General features: G+C 35.5%; 1 long non-coding RNA gene across 1 annotated transcript; it reads left to right on the plus strand.

Annotated features, from left to right (window-relative positions):
* The first annotated feature begins 3,264 nt into the window (after positions 1-3,264).
* Positions 3,265-6,368, plus strand: LOC121372484. The gene is made up of 2 exons (XR_005957935.1): positions 3,265-5,924; positions 6,014-6,368. It is a non-coding gene; the product is annotated as an uncharacterized LOC121372484 (long non-coding RNA).
* Positions 6,369-7,550: the final 1,182 nt, after the last annotated feature.

A 7,550-nucleotide genomic window follows, 5' to 3' on the forward strand; every position in this document is an offset into this window, starting at 1 on the left:
TGAGTTTTGTTCTTTATATTTGCATTTGCAGTGCTCTTTCTATGAAGTCATATAATGTTTCAGATGTAAGAATGGTGAAAAAATTACATAATGTTTTATCCATTATATAGATATAATATTTTTTCATGTTTAACAAAAAAAACCCAAATACAACTACAGTTTATACACCTAATAGGTAAACCATGCACAACACTTATCCGCATGTGTGTTTATTCCGTCACAGTACAATACACTTAGTTAAGCGATGGCATGGCCCATGTAGCTGCAGTACATAAATATTGCCACCTGATTGAGGAATGAGCCAGGTTCCTTGTTAATGACCAGCACAGAGAGAACACCTAAGGCGAAGCCACTCATCTCAATGTTACAATTCTCACTGCCGCAACCTTCTAACTTCTGTTTCCTCAGCTGTGCCATTTCTGTCAATGATCCATTCTAAACTGTTAATTTTCCACTCCACTGCATGTGTCTGTGGAATACATGAGCAATGTCTTCTCCACAGCAAAAAAAACAACTTTGTTAGATGGCCAGATCTGTGTTGGGATCGCTTAAATCATGTCTGCCGAATGCTTTTCAAGATGTATCTGTTTATATGATAGTCAGTCGACTGTAGCTGAAACCATTTGCCGTCTTTCTGCTCAGTGATATCTCTTTAAATGTCATCAGAACATTTTTCTACATTGATTTTTGGTGTATGAGATTTTTTTTTTGTATTATCAATATTGGCTTTATCTTTTACATTTTCTTCAACATAAGGTGAAGAGAATTGTAAAACAAACACTTCAAAATAAACTACTTTCTTTTTTCTTTTTTTCTTTTTTCTTTTTGCTGAAATACTTTTGGTTCTGTTTTATTTTTAACCCAAATTACCCCAATTAAAGATTAAGAATCTTTTACTTATCTATATTATTTTTGAAAAATTGTGTTTGAAAAATATATTTAATTCATGGACAGTTTTGTTACACATTTTTATTATATATTTTTTATTCTACTCAAGAACAGTTAATTTTTTTGGTACAAATGGTGACAAAATTTGTTTTGCATCCAGTTCCGTATGTGGAATGTTTATATGCAATAAAGTTTTTATTTTATATCTTTTATCTGTCAATTTAGTTGCCTTTCTTAAATAAAGTTTATTATTGTTTGTAATTATATATATTTATCTATCTATTATTATCTTTTATTTTATTATAATTTGATTTCTTCATTATTACTATTATTGTTGTTGTTATAATCATTATCATTATTGTCACTTGTAGTAAAAGAATGTGCAGCAACCTGTACTAAATAGCTTGGTGCCCTCTCTGTCTCCTCACATAAACAAGAACCAGTGTACCTCCCATGGTCTGGATGCACCCAGTTCTCTCTGTGAGTGCAAGCAACTTAAGATTACCAGATGAACTTTTCTTACTTTTACCTATAAACAAGGTCTGAAAATAGTGAGTTGTTGGTGGCGGGGCCGTCAAGGTCTGTAGATAGTGCGTGTGGTATCTCCACGTGGTGCGATAGTGTCCGCCTTCCCACCCTCGCACTCTGGCCGTGCTTCAGACACTTCCCTCTGTTTGCTGGATCAACCCCAGGACCCATGACACTACCAGATAACTAGATATGTTTCATATCTACACAAATAAGCTTGATGATAAGTGGACAAATATTTAGTTTTCTCAATTGCTCTTACTGACTTTTCACAACACTTTTCTTCTTGTTTTTCTTTCTCTTTTTTTCTTTTTTTCTTTTTTTCTTCTCAAAATCAGATGTCATATGAACATAAGCACTTAAAAAATGTGTATAGATATTGGAATTTACAGTGATTGATCGAACCAAATTTTAAATACACAGTTCTATTGTAGTTGAGTCGTTTAAGTACAGTTTACTTTGAAAATGTTTAAGTAAGTGTTCAATACTTTCAAAGACAATCTCCTAAAAAGAAAAAACAAGAAGTGAATGAATGAATTTGGCCAAAAGCTTGTAGTAATTCAGGCCTGTAGGAACAGGGGGCAGGGGGCCTGTGTACCCCCCCCCCCCCCACACACACACACACGCACGCACACACATACGTGAGGTTTTTTGTCCTCTATATAAATAAAGATACAAAATGTGACTTGTCTTCTACTAGAGACTGGCCTCCATTAGAGGTGGTGCCCCTCATCCAGATACCGTGCAGGACTAAGGACCTTTAATTTCTCTTGCAACATTATAGATTTTTAGATATATATACAGTGTATATTATTTTGTTGTGTTGTACATGTCAGGGTTTCCTATCTAAATACTTGTCCTCTTTTTAAAATAACTATTGAAAAGCATGAAAATGAAAAACAAAGCTTACCTATATTTATTACATGCTTAAAACCTTTGATGTTTGTAATAAAGTTGAAAGTGAATTCCTCCTTCATTAGGAAGGAACCTGCCTAAAACTATCAGTATCCAGTTATATTTAACTGCCCAATCCAAGAATTGTTGTCTGTCAGTTGATTTATGTAGAATATAGGCCAAGTGATATAGCGGCTGATAAAGTTACTTTTCTACTTAGTTGTCTAGTAATTCAGCCAATATGATTTTGTTGAAACGTGTTAATTAAAGTTGCATTATCTGTAATATGACTAAATGTTTATCTTGCAGCTTTTACACAAAGGAGAGTGAGATTTACTTTGATGTTATTGGAAAGATAGCTAATATTGATATGAATTACCAGCATTATTAAGCAGTTTGTAAATATCTACAGTGAAACTGCACTAACAAAAGCAAAAGAAAACAACAACATTTGTTCAACAATACATACACCATAACAAATTCTATTTTTTAGCTGTTTGGAAGCAAAGGAAAAAATGTTTGTTTACGACACCTCACTATATTTTTAAAGACTACTATGCGAGCATTCTACCACTGAACTACATATTGCTGTTTGGTGACTATTTCAACATTTGGTGTTGACAATGAGACAAGAAACCCATTGCAAACACCATATAACAAGCAGCAACAGGTCTTTAATGTGTGTTACCGGCCTCGGTGACGGCGTGGCAGGCCATCGGTCTACAGGCTGGTAGGTACAGGGTTCGGATCCCAGTCGAGGCATGGGATTTTTAATCCAAATACCGACTCCAAACCCTGAGTGAGTGCTCTGCAAGACTCAATGGGTAGGTGTAAACCACTTGCATCGACCAGTGATCCATAACTGGTTCAACAAAGGCCATGGTTTGTGCTATCCTGCCTGTGGGAAGTGCAAATAAAAGACCCCTTGCTGCCAATCGGAAGAGTAGCCCATGTAGTGGCAACAGCGGGTTTCCTCTCAAAATCTGTGTGGTCCTTAACCATATGTCTGACACCATATAACCGTAAATAAAATGTGTTGAGTGCATCGTTAAATAAAACACTTCTTTCTTTCTTTAATGTGTGTTTTTCCATAGCCAGTAAGTATACTGACATCCAAAAGAAACTTTACAAGGCTTGAAATTGTATTATAGAAAATCAACAAATGGTACGGTGGCATATGAAAGTACGGTATCATCAAGTCCAACGTTGAAATTTCACAATGCATTTCGTGACACATGCAAAGTGTTGGTTAGGTGGTTTGTAAATTGGTTATTTTTCATAAGCAACAATATTTATCAAATTATTCAAATTTCATTTATGTAAAGTTTTTACTGGACGTTAGTATACACACCAAGATTGGGATTGGGAAAACTTCACTTAGTTGTGTAGATCTGTGATAGGAAAAAATTGTGTTACGTTAATGACATATTTATGTTAAACAAATTGACCAGCCACAGCGGTATATTGGTTAATTCATCAGCTGCTTGTGGGTGCTGGGTTTGAATCCCAGTGAATTTTAATATCGTATTGGGGATGTATGATCCCACTACAACGACCTTTCTCACCAAGTTTAGTAATTTGGTAAATGTGCTTTAAAAGAAAACTTGTGACTTTCAAAGTGAAATCTGATGTTGGATTTAATCGATGCATCAGTATAAGTACCGTAACGGAAGATTTTCAATGCAAAATGAAATGTAGCTTGGAAGTGGAAGTATAGGACACACTCAACACCTTTTATTTATGGTTATATGGAGTCAGACATATGGTAAAGGACCACACAGATATTTAGAGAGAAAACCTGCTGTTGCTACTTCATGAGCTACTCTTTTCAATTAGCAGCAAGGCATATTTTATATGCCCCATCCTGCAGACAGGGTAGTACATAGTAGCCTTTGATCAGGACGTCTAGATTATGGTAGCCCCACTCCCATGGCTAGTGATATTCAGTGTTGGGCTAGTAAATAAATACTATTGCCATGCCAGACAGGGCTTCTAGATTATGGTAGCCCCACTCCCATGGCTAGTGATATTCAGTGTTGGGCTAGTAAATAACTATCATTGCCTTGCCCGACAGCTAGTTAAAAATAAAATTGTCAAATGCTGCATTTAAGTATATTTTGTAAATATGAATATCCTGCCCTCGCCCCTATCCCCCAATCTTAGTGTTTTTAAGGTCTATCTCCTTTAGGCGACATTATTACTATTAGTAAAATTGTATTAACTTAAAGTAAAGTAGGGCTAGTGAATTTTTAATTGTGGCTAGTAAATATTCAAAATTACTTACCCCATAGCTAATGGATTTTATAAGCCCTGCTTTGATATGCCAGTTGTGGTGCACTGGCTGGAACGAGAAATAACTTAATGGGCCCACCAATGGGATCGATCCCAGACCAACTGCACATCGAGCGAACGCTTTACCACTGGGTTACGTCCCTCCCCTCGAAGTATAGTGTAGGACGCATAGTACCAAACTGGTAAACGTTTTTGTCTTAGTATACTAAGGACTATGGACACACTCTCCTGGACAGATCACCTAGCAGAGTTGAGTGCTTTTACAAAACAAAGCAAAACTAAACTAATAATAAAGTAACAAATTTTAAATATAATTTTAATTAGAAACAATTTGAATTGAGCAGTAGTTTTATCAGCCTGTTCACAATTGGTAGGTCCTGATTGAGTGCACCAGCACCAACACGCAGTGAGTACGTGTACACTGTTTACTGTAGCATTATATTTATTAGTTCCTCAAGTAAAATGCAACATTCTGTGGCTTTTCTTATTAATCCAACTACACATGACCAACCGAATTTACAAAGCTTGTTTTTATCTTACAGGCATGTAACTACATACAATTACAATGTATAAACACCTGCTTTAAAAAGAAAAAGAAAAAGAAAAAAAGAAACGGCTTCGTAAATTCGGCTCGACATGTTCACTCTGAATAAATATATTTTAGGAGGAGGATGTATAAAAATCCTACACTGGCTGAGTTCCCATGAATATGGTTCATGTTTTAAAATTGTATAATTTGAAAAAGCAGGTTGGTAAATTCAAACGAAATTGCTTTGTCTACAAAACAGATCGTAAAAGAAGAAGAAAAAATTGAAATGAATTCAGGCAGTTTGGAGACAAATATAGTTATGTTAGGTTAATATATCCTACATACTTTCCCATGCTGTACAAACAAACAAAGATTGTAAACTGAGAGCCGTCTCCATGCAATCAATACAGGGTACTCGGGTTTGTTTGTTATCACAAGCTCAATATGAACACATTATCAATGGAAATAAAAACATCATGTTTCAAACGGGGATAATTGAGTCAAATTAAAACTTTCAAAAGTGTAAACATCAGTTGTTGATTTTTCTCATTTTATGTTTATTCTAGTCAGTTCTTTGGGCCGACATGACACGTGTTCAGTTTTAAGGAAATTAAAGAGTGTTGAAAATGTTGGCTTTGAAGACCAGACATGTTTATTACGGTAACTGTCAATCTTATTGTGGGTTTTCTGTAATAAGTCTTGATTGAAACTGTTTTGTTTTTAAAAAGTTTAAATGTTAATCTACATATAAAGGACTTGTTTTGTAAAGGACACTTCACAATGTGCCCTTTAGGTGTAATAAACTGTCTTGAAAATGTTTAAATGTTAATCTACATATAAAGGACTTGTTTTGTAAAGGACACTTCACAATGTGCCCTTTAGGTGTAATAAGTCTTGATTGAAACTGTTTTGTTTTTAAAATGTTTAAATGTTAATCTACATATAAAGGACTTGTTTTGTAAAGGACACTTCATAATGTGCCCTTTAGGTGTAATAGGTCTGTATTGAAACTGTATTGTTTTTAAAATGTTTAAATGTTAATCTACATATAAAGGACTTGTTTTGTAAAGGACACTTCACAATGTGCCCTTTAGGTGTAATAGGTCTGGATTGAAACTGTTTTTGTTTTATAATAATGACAGATCTGTACCCATGTTTGTGAAACTTTAGTCTAGACTGAAATCTCTAACGATGTCATATGGTGTTGAAATGATATTAAAGTCTCAGACTATTAAAATGTTAAAGTTTGTTTTGTTTAACGACACCACTAGAGCACATTGATTTATTAATCATTGGCTGTGAGATGTCATTTTGACAGAGAAAATCTGCTACATTTTTCTATTACTAGAAAGGAATCTTTTATATGCACCAACCCACAGACAGGATAGTACATACCAAGGCCTTTGATATTCCAGTTGTGCACTGGCTGAAATGAGAAATAGCTCAATGGGTCCAACAACAGGCAGACTATTAAGAGTCTTGAGTATAAACTCTACAAGTTTTGTAAGCACACGGCTAGATTGTGGCTAGATTGTGCCTATTAGGAATAAGTATGTACAGAGTATGTTTGACTTGTTATGAAAGAAAGAAATGTTTTATTTAATGACGCACTCAACACATTTTATTTATGGTTATATGGTTAAGGACCACACAGCTTTTGAGAGGAAACCCGCTGTCGCCACTACATGGGCTATTCTTTCCGGTTAGCAGCAAGGGATCTTTTATTTGCACTTCCCACAGGCAGGATTTTTTGTTGAACCAGTTATGTATCACTGGTCGGTGCAACCGGTTTACACCTACCCATTGAGCCTTGCGGAGCACTCAGGGTTTGGAGTTTGGATTAAAAATCCCATGCCTCGACTGGGATCCGAACCCATTGCCTACCAGCCTGTAGACTGATGGCCTAACCACGACACCACTGAGGCCAGTGACTTGTTATGAAAGTCACCAATCTGTAACAGTGACCTTTATTGGGGTTATGGACAGGAATTAAAATGACATTGGATTTTTTTTTTTAAATAATTAAAAAATGAAATCCTGAGAACCTTCCAGGGTGATGAAATATATGTCATTACTGTGAGCATTTCACCAGAGAACAACATTTTGAACAGTTTTTGGCTGACAGGAACAGCTAACAGGTAGCACTGAAATCTGGAATTGTGATAAATTGAAATGTTATTTGGGTGACCTGGAATGGTTATATGGAATTGTTTTGTAACCAAAATGTGGCATTTCTGGATGTTGAAACCTCAGTGACATTACTTGAGTCTGGCTAAATGAACTTGTGATTTTATGTATAATATTCCAACAATTATTATTTAAAATTATTAACATTGAGGCATGCTGTCCTGGGCATGTAACTCACGTCTGCACTATGGCTTGAGGTTCCATGGTTGGTGTGAGAGGAAAGCACATTGGT

This window comes from Gigantopelta aegis, chromosome 4 (genome assembly GCF_016097555.1).
Source record: "Gigantopelta aegis isolate Gae_Host chromosome 4, Gae_host_genome, whole genome shotgun sequence".
In the NCBI taxonomy this organism is placed as follows: domain Eukaryota; kingdom Metazoa; phylum Mollusca; class Gastropoda; order Neomphalida; family Peltospiridae; genus Gigantopelta; species Gigantopelta aegis.